General features: G+C 44.2%; 1 long non-coding RNA gene across 1 annotated transcript; it reads right to left on the bottom strand.

The window, feature by feature from the left end:
- Positions 1 to 797: 797 nt before the first annotated feature.
- Positions 798 to 17,546, bottom strand: LOC122459317. Its single transcript, XR_006279919.1, has 3 exons — positions 17,405 to 17,546; positions 13,971 to 13,974; positions 798 to 808 (listed from the first exon to the last, which is right to left on the bottom strand). It is a non-coding gene; the product is annotated as an uncharacterized LOC122459317 (long non-coding RNA).
- Between the last annotated feature and the right edge of the window lie 193 nt (positions 17,547 to 17,739).

Genomic DNA, 17,739 nt, shown 5'->3' on the forward strand with positions numbered 1-17,739 from the left:
GGTCACTGCTGCCCAGGTTGCCATCCACTTCTACTTCCCCTATCAGTTCTTCTCTGTTTGTGAGCAGCTGGTCAAGAGAAGCATGGTCCTTAGTTGGTTCCTCCAGCACTTGCGCCAGGAAGTTATCCCCAACACTCCAAAAACTTCCTGGATTGTCTGTGCACCACTGTATTGCTCTCTCAACAGATATCAGGGTGACTGAAGTCTCCAATGAGAACCAGGGCCTGTGATCTAGTAACTTCCGATAGTTGCCAGAAGAAAGCCTCAGCCACCTCATCCCCCTGGTCTGGTGGTCTATAGCAGACTCCCACCACGACATCACCCTTGTTGCTCACACTTCTAAACTTAATCCAGAGACTCTCAGGTTTTTCTGCAGTTTCATACTACAGCTCTGAGCAGTCAAACTGCTCTCTTACATACAATGCAACTCCCCCACCTTTTCTGCCCTGCCTGTCCTTCCTGAACATTTTATATCCATCCATGACAGTACTCCAGTCATGTGAGTTATCCCACCAAGTCTTTGTTATTCCAATCACATCATAATTCCTTGACTGTGCCAGTTCTTCCAGTTCTCCCTGCTTGTTTCCCAGACTTCTTGCATTTGTGTATAGGCACTTGAGATAACTCGCTGATCGTCCCTCTTTCTCAGTATGAGGCAGGAGCCCTCGCCTCTCATGCTTTCCTGCTCGTGCTTCCTCCCAGTATCCCACTTCCCCACTTACCTCTGGGCTTTGTTCTCCTTCCCCCAGTGAACCTAGTTTAAAGCCCTCCTCACTGTTAGCAAGCCTGCTTGAAAAGATGCTCTTCCCTCTGTTCATTAGGTGGAGTCCATCTCTGCCTAGTGCTCCTCCTTCTTGGAACACCATCCCATGGTCAAAGAATCCAAAGCCTTCTCTCCGACACCACCTGCGTAGCCATTCATTGACTTCCACAATTCGATGGTCTCTACCCGGGTCTTTTCCTTTCACGGGGAGGATGGACGAGAACACCACTTGTGCCTCAAACTCCTTTATCCTTCTTCCCAGAGCCACGTAGTCTGCAGTGATCCACTCAAAGTCATTCTTGGCAGTATCATTGGTGCCCAGGTGGGGTAGCGATCTGAGGGCTTGATGAGTCTCGGCAGTCTCTCCATCATATCGTGAATCCTAGCTCCTGGCAAAACTTCTCAGTTTTCCCAGTTGGGGCAGCAGATAAATGATTCAGTCCCCCTGAGGATAGAGTCCCCAACCACCACCACCCGCCTCCTTCTCTTGGGAGCGGTCATCATTCCTAGGACAGTGCATCTCATGCCTTCCAATCGGTGGAGTCTCTTTCTGTTCCCTTCCCTCAGATGTATCATCTAGTCCACTCTCTGCATTAGTACCTGTGGAGAGAACATGAAAACAGTTGCTTACCTGTATCTGTGTGGCTGCTCCCCTTTCTTCTTCTGGAGGTGACATGCTGCCAAATTTCTTCACCGTCCTTCTGTCCCCACTGTGCAGCCCCCTCTGAAATTTCAGAACGTTGTGTTCGTAGAAGCATATCCTGATGTCTGTCCAGGAAATCTTCAGTTTCTCTTATGCAATGCAGGGTCAATACTTGTTTCTCCAGACCTTGAACCTTCTCTTCCAATATGGAGACCAGCTTGCACTTTGTACAGACAAAGTCACTTCTGTCATGTGGAAGAAAGACAAACATGGCACATCCTGTGCAGGTCACAACAACAGCTGAATGCTCACCATCCATATTACCTTCCTTCTACGAGCTTCCTCAGGAGTTGTAGTAACTACTCAGAGGAGTCTGCAAGATGTAAGCCTCAGTGAGTTCTCCCCAGGCAAACTCCCAGGCAAACTCCCTCTGTTTGCCTTCCTTGTTAAGGGACTGATAATTCTTAGCCATGGGAGTAACCCTTCCAATATTCCAATCTGAATAATTACATTCTGCCTACACAAAAGCCCCCTGTGGTTTCAATTGAATATGGTGTTATTCACTTCCTGTGTTGAACAGTCCTATAGTGTTGCTGTAAACTGTAAACAGATGCAATGATTCCACACCAGAAATAGCTGCATTTCAGTGAGGATGAAGTGTATAGCATGTTTGGTAAGTAAAACACTCTGGGATCCTTTGGGAGAAAAGAGCTATTTCTGTTATTACTTCAGGCTGGCTTTAAAAACCTGCAAATCCTTCTTACAGGAAACACTAAAACCAAATCAGGGCTGTCTCCTGAAATTGGGGCAGGTGGCAACCTCAATTAAAATGCATATTTTCCTGTTTTTATTATTCTGTCAAGGCAGATACATAATTTCCCTTAACCCAATCGACTACAGCTCCTTTTTTCTTTCCTTTTATATCTTAGTGCTCTGTATCCCAGAGAATGCTTATCTCCCAAACCGTTGTCACAAGCCACTAATCTGTGACAGAGCTCAGTCTCCATCTCCAACAAAGTTCAGAAAGGGAAAGTCACAAAAAAAGCTTTTTTTCCTCTTTGGCTTTGCCCTTTTCCTCACACAGTATGTAGCAGGTATGTTCCACAGCTTGGTGACTAACTTGCAGCAAATGAGAGATGCTGGAATGTTACAGGAAAGAGTCTGGAGCAAAGCCCAATCCCCTAATGTGTGGTTTCAGTGTGTGTACTGAAGAGATGCTACTGCTGCCATTTCAGCATCTGTCTCTGCCTCTGCTATTTCTGCCTCATCTGCCTTTACCTGTATGGATGCTAATTCTGCAAATGTTTCTGCTATCATTTCTTTATCCCACATGCTCTTTGATAAAGAAACCTTGCAGGGTTGGTTATGAGTAAATTAAATTTTATTGTTTTCTCTGTGTCTTCATTAAAAACCTCACATAACTGGAAAGTACCAGTCTTTCATTCTCCCCTTTTCCCATCCATCACTGTCTGCACTTTTTGCTTCTCCCTCCCCCACACTGAAATTTAAATACAATTATTATTAGTAGTAGTTATTTTGTTTTGTATTAATTTGTATTATTGTAGCGCCTAGGAGCCTCAGTCATGGACCAATTATATACATACAAGTTTTCTGGAAAGAGAAAACAACAACAACATCTTTGAGCAGCTCCTTTGCTGCCTCTTTGGAATGCTTCTGACACTGCAGAAAATCATTCTTCTCCTGGGTGACCCCGAGAGCTCAGCCCATACATCCAACCTCTTTTTGTGACTATTCACTTGAGTAACACTTTAAATGTGCATTGGCTGTGTTTTCATCTTTCTTGCACTCAGCTTCCATGCATATTCTAGTGAATGTGTTTACAAGCAGGGATGTTGTTCCAGGAAGAAGTATTGCTAGGAAGAGATGGGATCCACCTAACGAAGAGAGGGAAGAGTATCTTCACAGGCAGGCTTGCTAACGTAGTGAGGAGGGTTTTACACTAGGTTGGCCAGGGCATGGAGACTTAAGCCCCGAGGTAAGTGGGATACCATGAAGAAACACAAGGAGGAGGGTGCAACAGGGGAGGCCTCCTGATTCATACTGAGAAAGCAGGGCAATCGGCTAGTTATCTTCGGTGCCTGTACATGAATGCAAGAAGCCTGGGAAACAAGCAGGAAGAATTGGATGTCCTGGCAGAGTCAAGGAACTCTGATATGATTGGAACAACAGAGACTTGGTGGGGTAACTCACATGACTGGAGCACTGTCATGGATGGGTATAAACTCTTCAGGAAGGACAGGCAGGGCACAAAAGGTGGGGGAGTTGCACTGTATGTAAGAGAGCAGTATGATTGCTCAGAGCTCCAGTATGTCATGGTGGTTATCAGCTATAGACCACAAGACCAGGAGGATAAGGTAGACAAGGATTTCTTCGGACACCTAACAGAAGTTTCCAGATCACAGGCCCTGATTCTCATGGGGGGATTTCAATCACCCTGACATCTGCTGGGAGAGCAATCCAGTAGTTCACAGACAATCCAGGAAGTTTTTGGAGTGTTGGGGATAACTTCCTGGTGCAAGTGCTGGAGGAACCAACTAGGGACCGTGTTCCTCTTGACCGGCTGCTCACAAACAGAGAAGAACGGGTAGGGGAAGTAGAAGTGGATGGCAACCTGGGCAGCAGTGATCATGAGATGGTCGAGTTCAGGATCCTGACAAAATGAAGAAAGAAGAGCAGTAGAATACGGACCCTGGACTTCAGAAAAGCAGACTTTGACTCCCTCAGGGAACTGATGGGCAGGATCCCCTGGGAGAATAACATGAGGGGGAAAGGAGTACAGGAGAGCTGGCTGTATTTTGAAGAATCCTTATTGAGGTTACAGGAACAAACCATCCCGATGTGCAGAAAGATTAGCAAATACGGCAGGTGACCAGCTTGGCTTAACAGATAAATCTTCGGTGAGCTTAAACACAAAAAGGAAACTTACAAGAAGTGGAAATTGACTAGGGAGGAGTATAAAAATATTGCTCTAGCATGGAGGAGTGTAATCAGGAAGGCCAAAGCACAATTGGAGTTGCAGCTAGCAAGATATGTGAAGGGTAACAAGAAGGGTTTCTACAGGTATGTTAGCAACAAAAAGAAGGTCAGGGAAAGTGTAGGACCCTTACTGAATGAGGGAGGCAACCTAGTGACAGATCACGTGGAAAAAGCTGAAGTACTCAGTGCTTTTTTTGCCTCAGCCTTCACAGACAAGGTCAGCTCCCAGACTGCTGCACTGGGCAGCCCAGTATGGTGAGGAGGTGAGCAGCCCTCAGTGGTGAAAGAACAGGTTAAGGACTATTCAGAAAAGCTGAATATACACAAGTCCGTGGGGCTGGATCTAATGCATTCAAGGGGGTTGGCTGATGTGATTGCAGAGCCATTGGCCATTATCTTTGAAAATTCATGGAGATCGGTGGAGGTCCCAGATGATTGGAAAAAGGCAAATATAGTGCCCATCTTAAAAAGGGGGAAGAAGGAGAATCTGGGGGACTACAGACCGGTCAGCCACACCTCAGTTCCCAGAAAAATCATGGAGCAGGTCCTCAAGGAATCCATTTTGAAACACTTAGAGGACAGGAAGGTGATCAGGAACAGTCAACATGGATTCACCAAGGGCAAGTCATGCCTGACGAACCCTTCTATGATGAGATAACTGGCTCTGTGGATATGGGGAAAGCAGTGGACGTGATATACCTTGACTTCAGCAAAGCTTTTGATATGGTCTCCCATAGTATTCTTGCCAGCAAAATAAAAAAGTATGGATTGGATGAATGGACTATAAGGTGGATAGAAAGCTGGCTAGATCGTTGGGCTCAACGGGTAATGATCAATGACTCGATGTCTAGTCGGCAGCCGGTATCAAGCAGAGTGTCCCAGGGGTCAGTCTTGGGGCTGGTTTTGTTCAACATAGAATCATAGAATCATAGAATATCAGGGTTGGAAGGGACCCCAGAAGGTCATCTAGTCCAAACCCCCTGCTCAAAGCAGGACCAAGTCCCAGTTAAATCATCCTAGCCAGGGCTTTGTCAAGCCTGATCTTAAAAACCTCTAAGGAAGGAGATTCTACCACCTCCCTAGGTAACGCATTCCAGTGTTTCACCACCCTCTTAGTGAAAAAGTTTTTCCTAATATCCAATCTAAACCTCCCCCATTGCAACTTGAGACCATTACTCCTCGTTCTGTCATCTGCTACCATTGAGAACAGTCTAGAGCCATCCTCTTTGAAACCCCCTTTCAGGTAGTTGAAAGCAGCTATCAAATCCCCCCTCATTCTTCTCTTCTGCAGACTAAACAATCCCAGCTCCCTCAGCCTCTCCTCATAAGTCATGTGCTCTAGACCCCTAATCATTTTTGTTGCCCTTCGCTGTACTCTTTCCAATTTATCCACATCCTTCTTGTAGTGTGGGGCCCAAAACTGGACACAGTACTCCAGATGAGGCCTCACCAGTGTCGAATAGAGGGGAACGATCACGTCCCTCGATCTGCTCGCTATGCCCCTACTTATACATCCCAAAATGCCATTGGCCTTCTTGGCAACAAGGGCACACTGCTGACTCATATCCAGCTTCTCGTCCACTGTCACCCCTAGGTCCTTTTCCGCAGAACTGCTGCCGAGCCATTCGGTCCCTAGTCTGTAGCGGTGCATTGGATTCTTCCATCCTAAGTGCAGGACCCTGCACTTATCCTTATTGAACCTCATTAGATTTCTTTTGGCCCAATCTTCCAATTTGTCTAGGTCCTTCTGTATCCTATCCCTCCCCTCCAGCGTATCTACCACTCCTCCCAGTTTAGTATCATCCGCAAATTTGCTGAGAGTGCAATCCACACCATCCTCCAGATCATTTATGAAGATATTGAACAAAACGGGCCCCAGGACCGACCCCTGGGGCACTCCACTTGACACCGGCTGCCAACTAGACATGGAGCCATTGATCACTACCCGTTGAGCCCGACAATCTAGCCAGCTTTCTACCCACCTTATAGTGCATTCATCCAGCCCATACTTCCTTAACTTGCTGACAAGAATGCTGTGGGAGACCGTGTCAAAAGCTTTGCTAAAGTCAAGAAACAATACATCCACTGCTTTCCCTTCATCCACAGAACCAGTAATCTCATCATAAAAGGCGATTAGATTAGTCAGGCATGACCTTCCCTTGGTGAATCCATGCTGACTGTTCCTGATCACTTTCCTCTCCTCTAAGTGCTTCAGGATTGATTCTTTGAGGACCTGCTCCATGATTTTTCCAGGGACTGAGGTGAGGCTGACCGGCCTGTAGTTCCCAGGATCCTCCTTCTTCCCTTTTTTAAAGATGGGCACTACATTAGCCTTTTTCCAGTCATCCGGGACTTCCCCCGTTCGCCACGAGTTTTCAAAGATAATGGCCAAGGGCTCTGCAATCACAGCCGCCAATTCCTTCAGCACTCTCGGATGCAATTCGTCCGGCCCCATGGACTTGTGCACGTCCAGCTTTTCTAAATAGTCCCTAACCACCTCTATCTCTACAGAGGGCTGGCCATCTCTTCCCCATTTTGTGATGCCCAGCACAGCAGTCTGGGAGCTGACCTTGTTAGTGAAAACAGAGGCAAAAAAAGCATTGAGTACATTAGCTTTTTCCACATCCTCTGTCACTAGCTTGCCTCCCTCATTCAGTAAGGGGCCCACACTTTCCTTGGCTTTCTTCTTGTTGCCAACATACCTGAAGAAACCCTTCTTGTTACTCTTGACATCTCTTGCTAGCTGCAGCTCCAGGTGCGATTTGGCCCTCCTGATATCTTTCCTACATGCCCGAGCAATATTTTTATACTCTTCCCTGGTCATATGTCCAACCTTCCACTTCTTGTAAGCTTCTTTTTTATGTTTAAGATCCGCTAGGATTTCACCATTAAGCCAAGCTGGTCGCCTGCCATATTTACTATTCTTTCGACTCATCGGGATGGTTTGTCCCTGTAACCTCAACAGGGATTCCTTGAAATACAGCCAGCTCTCCTGGACTCCCTTCCCTTTCATGTTAGTCCCCCAGGGGATCCTGGCCATCTGTTCCCTGAGGGAGTCAAAGTCTGCTTTCCTGAAGTCCAGGGTCCGTATCCTGCTGCTTACCTTTCTTCCCTGCGTCAGGATCCTGAACTCAACCAACTCATGGTCACTGCCTCCCAGATTCCCATCCACTTTTGCTTCCCCCACTAATTCTACCCGGTTTGTGAGCAGCAGGTCAAGAAAAGCGCTCCCCCTAGTTGGCTCCCCTAGCACTTGCACCAGGAAATTGTCCCCTACGCTTTCCAAAAACTTCCTGGATTGTCTATGCACCGCTGTATTGCTCTCCCAGCAGATATCAGGAAAATTAAAGTCACCCATGAGAATCAGGGCATGCGATCTAGTAGCTTCCGTGAGTTGCCGGAAGAAAGCCTCATCCACCTCATCCCCCTGGTCCGGTGGTCTATAGCAGACTCCCACCATGACATCACTCTTGTTGCACACACTTCTAAACTTAATCCAGAGACACTCAGGTTTTTCCACAGTTTCGTACCGGAGCTCTGAGCAGTCATACTGCTCCCTTATATACAGTGCTACTCCCCCACCTTTTCTGCCCTGCCTGTCCTTCCTGAACAGTTTATAACCATCCATGACTGTACTCCAGTCATGTGAGTTATCCCACCAAGTCTCTGTTATTCCAATCACGTCATAATTCCTTGACATCACCAGGATCTTTATTAATGATTGGGATGATGGGATGGGTTGCACCCTCAGAAAGTTCACAGATAAGAATAAGATGGAGGGCTGGGGAGGGATCCGGGGGGGAAGGTAGATACACTGGAGGGTAGGGATAGGGTCCAGAGGGACCTAGACAAATTGGAGGATTGGGCCAAAAGAAATCTGATGAGGTTCAACAAGGTCAAGTGCAGAGTCCTGCACTTAGGACAGAAGAATCCCATACACTGCTACAGGCTGGGGGGCGACTGGCTAAGCTGCAGTTCTGCAGAAAAGGACCTGGGGATTACAGTGGACAAGAAGCTGGATATGGAGTGAACAGAGTGCCCTTGTTGCCAAGAAGAATAACTGCATATTGGGCTGCATTAGTAGGAGCATTGCCAGCAGATTGTGGGAAGTGATTATTCCCCTCTATTCGGCACTGGTGAGGCCACATCTGGAGTATTGCATCCAGTTTTGGGCTCCCACTACAGAAAGGATGTGGACAAATTGTAGAGATTCCAGTGGAGGGCAATGAAAATGATTAGGGGGCTGGGGCATATGACTTATGAGGAGAGGCTGAGGAATTGGGCTTATTTAGTCAGCAGAAAAGAAGAATGAAGGGGGATTTGATAGCAGTCTTCAACTACCTGAAGGGAGGTTCCAAAGAGGATGGAGCTAGGCTGTTCTCAGTGGTGGCAGCTGACAGAACAAGGAGCAATGGTCTCAAGTTGCATTGGGGGAGGTCTAGGTTGGATATTAGGAAAAACTATTTCACTAGGAGAGTGGTCAAGCAGTGGAATGGGTTACCTAGGGAGGTGGTGGAATCTCCATCCTTAGAGGTTTTTAAGGCCCATCTTGACAATGCCCTGGCTGGGGTGATTTAGTTCGGGTTGGTCCTGATTCGGGTAGGGGGTTAAACTAGATGACCTCCTGAGGTCTCTTCAAACCCTAATCTTCTATGATTCTATTATTACAGTATTTGAATCCCTTCCTTGTCCCCCAGCATGATATACATGGTCTCTGCAGCATGTAACCCATGTATCTCATACTGGAGGATGAGGAAGAAATTTGTATAATTCAGTCGTTCAGATAATGTTTTGAGTAAACAGGAGTATACTGCATATTTCTTTACATTATAACAAAAAATCTATTATTAAACATAACTCCAAGAATCCAAAAGATTGTTTCAGAACAAGGTGCAGGAGTTTGAGGGTTTTTTTTAATCCTCCTGCAACACAACTCAAGGCAGTTTAATTGTTTAAACTGAAAGGTTTCCATACCATTCTTGCATAATGTGGATTCCATGTGCCCTTCACTTCTGTTAATTCAATGGAATAGCTCTGCCAGATGGTGCATCTAGGACTGGGCAGATTCTCTGGTGCACAAGGTAAATTCCAACAGGGGGTCTAATGAGGTAGCAGCTTCATACCGTGTAGTTCTAAGGAGAACGTTCTAAAATGCTTTTGAATAATGAGCGCATATTGAGCTAAAGGTATGGATTTTCAAAGTGACTTAAGGAAGGCCTGGTCGACACTAAAAAATTAGGTTTGCATAATTCCATTGCTCAGGAGCATGATAAATTTACACCCGTGAGTGTAGTTAAGCTGACCCAAGCCCTCATGTAGACTGTGCTGGGTTGATGGAAGAATTCTTCCATCTCTAGCTACAGCCTCTTGGGGAAGTGGATTACCTATGCTGACAGGAGAACCTATCCTGTCACTGTAGGTGATGTCTACATTAAAAGGCTACAGCACCATAGCTGTGGCAGTGCTGCTGTAGCACTTTAAGTTGGAACATACCCTAAGTTAGGCACCCAATGGACTTGGTGTCTAACTTCTTTAGCCCCACTTTGAAAATCCTAGTCAAGGCCAGCTATGGTCCTAAAATATTGATCCAACAATTCCATGGGGCTTGCCACCACACACATAAAACAGACCATATTAGCTCTGTTCACAAAAATCATTCAGATGCTGATAACAATAAGAAATCTGGTTAAAAAAATCTATATTTCTAAAACTCCCCTGTCAAGTAACATTAGGAGACTTTAATATATGCCTCGATCCTGCAACTTATGAACCAAAGACAGATCATTGTGACCATACACATTTACAAAGAATAAATAGTCTTCTTAACTTAGGTTAGCTAGTCTGCATTAGCTAATTCAGGCTAAAATAGCATAAAGTCACAGCAACTTGAGTTAACAGCTTGAGTTAAAGCCAGTAGGCATTATGGGGTTGAACTCAATGTGCTAACCAAAATTAAAAGCCGAGTTACTGTGTCTTCACTGCTTTTTTAACTCAAGTTAGCTAATGCGAGTTAGCTAACCCTGATCAATGATTCACACTGTACAACTTAGAATCCAAAACACAATTCATATTCTAAACATCATGTGCAAAAATGTATTTTCACAGATTTGGACAGCTGCTATTGAAAATGACTCTGTATTAGAACTTTCATATTTTAGACCGGGTACTTGTAGTGATTTTTTCCTTTCTATTATTAAAACAGATGGATTATGCCATGAGCACAATACATTATTAAAATGACTATTGATAAAATATATGTATATTAGGTGGCTGTCTCAGAGCATTAGACCTATTATATTAGCTATGCTTTTTGCCTGTCTCTAATTATATTTTGATCTGTTATTCTTGGAAGTTTAACTTAAATTAATTTACATTTTGTGATGACACTGAAGCCTAAAAGGTGTTGAGGTACTTAGTAATGGATAAGAAAAAAAGATATCTGTAAAATAGCCTTATTTGAGGATGCATGATTTTGTCATGACAACCAGCCCTCCTTAATGCTTTTTACACATTAGGTGAAATCCTGGTTTAATTAAAGTCAGTGAGAGTTCTGTGATTTAATTCAATGGGACCAGGATTTCACTCTTTGTCTTGATGTTCTTGTTAGTGATAAACTGACTTCGACACACGTTTTGCCTGAATAACGTGCAGGATTGGGTTGAATGGATGGGAGGACAAACGTGAAATGAGAAATGAAACTAAGGCTTTGTGTACAGTTGCACTTTTGTCAGCAAGTTTTGTCGGTCAGGGGTGTGAAAAAACCACACACCCCTGACCGACATTAGTTTCACCGACAAAAGCACTGGTGTGGACAGTGCTATGTCAACAGGAGAGCATATCCGCCGACGTAATTACTGCCGCTCTTTGGGGGTGGTTTAATTATGTTGCCAGGAGAGCGCTCTCCCACCAGCGTAGAACGGCCTCACAGGAGATCATACAGTGGCGCAGCTGTGCCGCTGTAAGGTCCGTAGTCTAGACACAGCCTAAGGGTGAGTCTACACTACAAAGTTAGGTCAGCTTAACTACATCACGCAGGGCTGTGAAAAATTTCACACCCTGTGCAATTTAATTAATCCAACATAAGCCCTGGTGTAGACACATCTAGGTTGATGGAACAACTCTACCACCTGTCAGGGCTTGTCTACATTTGAAACGCTACAGCAACACAGCTGCACTGCTGTACCTGCGCCATGGTAGTGCTTCAGTGTAGACACTTACCTGCACCAACGGGAGGGGTTCTCCTGGTCAGTATAGGTAATCCACCTCCCCAAAAGGCAGTAGGTAGGTTGACAGAAGAATTCTTCCACTGACCTTGCGCTGTCTACAATGGGGGTTAGGTTGGCTTAACTATGCTGCTCAGGAGTGTGGATTTTTCATACCCCCGATCAACTTAGTTAAGACGACTTAGCTTTCTAGCATAGCACAGCTCTCAAAAAGGTGGATTTATTACAGCAATGGAAGAACCCCTTCCATTGCTGTAGTAAGTGTCTACATTACAGCTGTTGCAGCTGTGCCTCTGTTGCATTTCTAGCACAGACATACCCTAAATAATGGAAGGGTGCACATATATATTTACATGTTAGTGTAATGACTCACAAGGTACCAAGAGCATCTAATTGAGTCAGCTCACCTAACTACACAAAGGATAAGAATAGCAATGAATGATGGTGATGCAATAATGCAACCTAGTCTTTGAGCTGTGACCATATCACATGTACTAAGCAGCCGTACTCATTTAAGATCTAATCAAGTCAGATAAACTAAGCAGGGCCCATTAAGTATTTGAATGGGAAAGTGCCGAAGAAAATGTAATGTTGTAAGTGGACGTGGTGGTGTTGAATTATTGTAGTAGGTATAGCTGATCTGTATTGATCCACTGCCTTAGTATAGTGCTTTTATCATGCATAGCTTATATAGTGCCAATTATTTCCATGGTGCTTTACTTAATTTCAAAACAAATAAAAAAAGAGAGTCACAGTTCCAAAGAGATTACCATATAAAGGCCAGACTGTAACTCACCCTGGCAGCAGGGCAGGGTGCAAGGAACCTTCTCCTTCTTTACTCCATCTGCTTACGGGCTAACCACAGTTGCAGTCCCTGTGTTCAGGGGAGTGTAGGAATTGCTGCCTTCATGTGTCCCCAAGAAAAACAGCACCCCAAAAGTGGTGATAAATAGTAGGAAATAGGCAGTTCCTCATACACATTCCTACCCACCAGTTTGACATGCAGGCTTAGCTCACCATGGGAGAAAGCTGCACTGTCGTATAGGATATACAGGCTATACAATCACTCTGCTGCTTCGAGAAGGCCTGGGACAGTTCTAAGTACAGTATAACAAATTGGCCCTAAATTACAACAAAAAAAACCTGTAGATGACAACAAAAGGCCCAGTCCTGCACATTTGATGCAGGCAACAGGCAAAACTCATCACTGACTTCAAGAGTTTTACCTGAATGACACGTGCAGGATTGTGCTGAGTGGGTTGGGGCAGATAAAAGTAAAGACAATGAGATAGTATGGCTACCTGGGTAAACAGTGCATGCATTGTGATGGTTACACAGGTTTATTTTAATTTTTTTTGGTTTTGCTGTGGGAGGGTTGTTTTGTTAACACAACTTTTTATAAGCGCTGATCACATTAACAGACACACAGAAATTAGTATTTTCTTTAAGAGCCTAACCAACAGGACCTGTTCCCTTGGCTTTGGGATATATCAGCCTGTTCCCTTGGCTTTGTTGTTCCTCATGCATAAGAATCTTAATGCTGAGTGGGATTTTGGTGCATGTATGGATTTATATGTGTTTAGTTCAGCATGTCCTTTCTTTGTGCCTTTGCTTTTCATTCCCCTTCTGCTGATATCCTGCCAACTCTTTCTAACATGCATTTCTCTCCCTGACCCTTTCTTGTTATTGCCTCAGGATATTTCTATTTGCTAGATTTAAGATGAATGTTAAAAAGAGACAGAGAGAAAATGAACCCAGTCTTTGCCTAGGAAATTGTACTTTATTTTTGTACTTACTGTATAATATCTTGAAGTTCTATTTTTCATATATTCTTGCTCATTTAATAAGATGAAGCACCAGGTGTTATGACCTCTTGACTTTTATGACATCTGAGAATTGAAATGCAATGCTAGATACATTCAATATTCAAAAAAGGAGTCAAATATGGTCATTGGAAGTGTTGTGTATTAATCACATGTATGTGGCATTCCCTTGTTAAATGGTACAGTGCAACTCTGCAGTTTCTGACAAAATGAGGTCAAGATGTTGTTTGCCATTAGAAATTAATTAGAGGAAATTCTTCAAGTTTACTAAATGAAGAAATGAAGCCCCTAAAATTGGTAATGTGACCAAATGAAAAAGCAGATGAAGTTGGTCTTAGAAGATGAAACTAAATAGAACTTTTTTAAAAAAACCCTAAGCCTAACTTTTAGGTACATAGAAAAATCACTGGCTATATAGACTCCCTCCTCAGGCCCTATGCTACCAGCACTCCCAGCTATCTTCAAGACACCACTGACTTGCTGAGGAAACTACAATCCATCGGTGATCTACCTGAAAACACTATCCTGGCAACTATGGATGTAGAAGCCCTCTACACCAACATTCCACACAAAGGTGACTACCGTCAGGAACAGTATCCCTGATAATGTCCTGGTAAATCTGGTGGCTGAACTTTGTGACTTTGTCCTCACCCATAACTACTTCACATTTGGGGACAATGTATATCTTTAAATCAGCGGCACTGCTATGGGTACCAACTTTTATGGCTGATTTAGAACAACGCTTCCTCAGCTTTCATCCCCGAATGCCCCTACTCTATTTGCGCTACATTGATGACATCTTCATCATCTGGACTCATGGAAAAGAAGTCCTTGAGAAATTCCACCATGACTTCAACAATTTCCATCCCACCATCAACCTCAGCCTGGACCAGTCCAAACAAGAGATCCACTTCCTGGACTCTACGGTGCTAATAAGCGATGGTCACATAAACGCACTCTTTACTAGAAACCTACTGACCGCTATTCCTACCTACATACCTCCAGCTTTCACCCAGATCACACCACATGATCCATTGTCTACAGCCAAGCTCTACGATACAACTGCATTTGCTCAAACTCCTCAGACAGAGACAAACACCTACAAGATCTCTATCAAGCATTCTTACAACTACAATCCCCACCAGCTGAAGTGAAGAAACAGATTGACAGAGCCAGAAGAGTACCCAGAAATCACCTACTATATGACAAGCCCAACAAAGAAAATAACAGAACGCCACTAGCCATCACCTTCAGCCCCTAACTAAAACTTCTCCAATGCATAATCAAAGATCTACAACCTATCCTAAAGGGCAACCCATCATGCTCACAGAACGTGGGAGACAGGCCAGTCCTTGCTTACAGACAGCCCCCCAACTTGAAGCAAATACTCACCAGCAACCACACACCACACAACAAAAACACTAACCCAGGAACCTATCCTTGCAACAAAGCCCGTTGCCAACTCTGTCCACATCTCTATTCAGGGAACACCATCATAGGGCCTAATCACATTAGCCACATTATCAGAGGCTCATTCACCTGCACATCTACCAATGTGATATATACCATCATGTGCCAGCAATGCCCCTCTGCCATGTACATTGGTCAAACTGGACAGTCTCTACGTAAAAAAATAAATGGACACAAATCAGATGTCAAGAATTATAACATTCAAAAACCAGTCAGAGAACACTTCAATCTCTTTCGTCACTCGATTACAGACCTAAAAGTGGCAATTCTTCAACAAAAAAAACTTCAAAACCAGACTCCAATGAGAGACTGCTGAATTGGAATTAATTTGCAAACTGGATACAATTAACTTAGGCTTGAATAGAGATTGGGAGTGGATGGGTCATTACACAAAGTAAAACTTATTTCCCCATGTTTATTTCTCACCCCAACCCCCCAGTGTTCCTCAGACGTTCTTGTCAATTGTTGGAAATGGCCCACCTTGATTATCACTATAAAAAGTTCCTCCCCTCCCCCCCGCTCTCCTGCTGGTAATAGCTTGTCTTAAGTGATCACTCTCATTACAGTGTGTACGGTAACACCCATTGTTTCATGTTCTCTATGTATATAAATCTCCCCACTGTATTTTCCACTGAATGCATCCAATGAAGTGAGCTGTAGCTCACGAAAGCTCATGCTCAAATAAATTTGTTAGTCTCCAAGGTGCCACAAGTACTCCTTTTCTTTTTGCGAATACAGACTAACATGGCTGCTACTCAGGAACAATACTGCAATCCACAAAGGCAAGTTGGGCACCTAGGCTCCCCATACAATAAATGGGGAGAGACAGGCACCTAAGAATGCAATCCACAAAAAGCTAGTACACAAGGCCCAGAGCCACCTAAGCTAGTCAATAGAAGATGCCAATGGACAGGGATTGCTAATCCCCTTCCCTCTCTTTGAGATAAGTGCTTATATCTAGGCTGGAAGGAAGAGTCTATCTCTGCTTAGGCATGCATGAACATCAGGCAGCTTAGAAGCCTAAGACATATCTTACAAATATGAGTTACATACCTCCCTCACTCCACACAAAATGGCTAGAGAAGAGGTGGGGATGCCCACCATATGAGTTTTAGCCTTGTGTTTAGAGCCCTCTCCTTACAGGTGGGAGACCCCCCCCCCGTTCAAATCCTTTCTCTAAGTGATCTTTGAGTGATCTAAAAGGTGGGTAACCCCCTCCAGCTGGATTGTTATTGGGAGCTGCACTCTGGTAAACCTGCTCAGAGGTCACCCTCCAGAGTGGGCCTTGCCTTCAATTTAGGCAGCTGAGTACCTATCTTTCCCTGGTGGATTGCTTTGGGGCTTAGGCAGGAGATAAGCATCTGGGTGCCAAGAAGGAGGTAGCAGCCTACATGCACAGAGGCAGAAACATAAGCACCAAGGGAACTTTTACCCCTGAAAATTTAGGCATCAAGTGAGTTTAGGACAGTACCTACTGGGTTTAGCAGGAGTTTTGTGGATCGCAGTAAAGCCCAAACTGGGACTTAGGCACCTGGGCTTGAGACTTAGGCACCTAAGTCCCTTTGTGGTTCTGGGCCAAAGTTCATTTAGCTTAGCTTCTAAATAATGTCACTAATCAATGAAGCTAAGGCAAGGATAAGAATCAATGTCTTTTAACAACTACAGATAAGAGGAAAACAAAGGGCATGCCATTTCAATTTGCAAAGTCTATTATTGTTTGAGCCATTATTTTGTATTATGCTGAGTGGAATGATATTAAAGAGAGATTTGCCAGCACTGAGATATGTTAGAAATTTAAACAAATTAGACTGAACAAAGCAATAGAAAATACCCTGTGAAGGACAGTCCTGTGCTAACGAGGGGCAGAGGGATTAGGGCTAAACTAAACTGACATCTTTCCCACGTGTAAGAGACCTGTTTGAACAGAAGAGATTTTGCATTCTTTACCGGAGTTTAAACATTTTTATTATGTGCTTCATTGTAAGAGAGAAGAGTAAACATCGAAAGAATATCCTGCCCCTTTAAGGGCCAAACAAAAATATAACAGGGTTTCCTCTCAGCCAAAATCCAAATCAAAGGCAAGATCATTTCTTGCCTAGTCTGAGTAGATTGGAATGGGGAAGCAGCAAGGTGAGGAAAACATACAAAGAGCTTTCCACCCCTCACACAAAGGCTAGGACCAAGAGCTAAAATGGAAAGATGAGGAAAGGTCATGCTTCCTGCATCTTGCCCGGGTTTGTTGCATTACTTGCTTCAGTCAAGTCTAAAGTATAGCTTATTCCTGCCAAATTCCACAGAACATCCCAAGCAAAGCCACCACCTCTATCGGTTCTTCCATCTCTGACTCAGCCAAAATTCTTCACAGCACTCCCCTCTTCTATAGCATTCTGTGGGGAATTAACTCTCCACAGCTGGGCTAGTGCTTTGAACCTGCGACTCTGAAAATCCCTGCTACTCTGCAAAACTTCAGTTTCAATGAAGTCACACAAATGAGGGTCATTCTTGTCAGTTGCCCGCTTGTGCAGATCAAGGAGTGACTGGTTCACATTCTTTTCCAGGTGCAAGGCACACTCCATTGCTGTCAACCCATTCTCCCAATAATCACGATCTAGTTTCTTGATGTCCTGCAAAAACAGTGACAGTGAACAGGCAAGTATGGTTCATCTTGTAGCCAGAGAGAGAGAGAGTCTTTGTTGCCAACTTGTGGCATAAACTCTAGCTGCTGTGATTTTAAAAGAAGGCACTGTGAGTACTAACACTTTGCAAAGAGAGATACTTTCTTCTTCTTTTTTTTTTTAAAGTAAATACTTAGTCATAGTT

This window comes from Dermochelys coriacea, chromosome 3, assembly GCF_009764565.3.
Source record: "Dermochelys coriacea isolate rDerCor1 chromosome 3, rDerCor1.pri.v4, whole genome shotgun sequence".
In the NCBI taxonomy this organism is placed as follows: Eukaryota; Metazoa; Chordata; order Testudines; family Dermochelyidae; genus Dermochelys; species Dermochelys coriacea.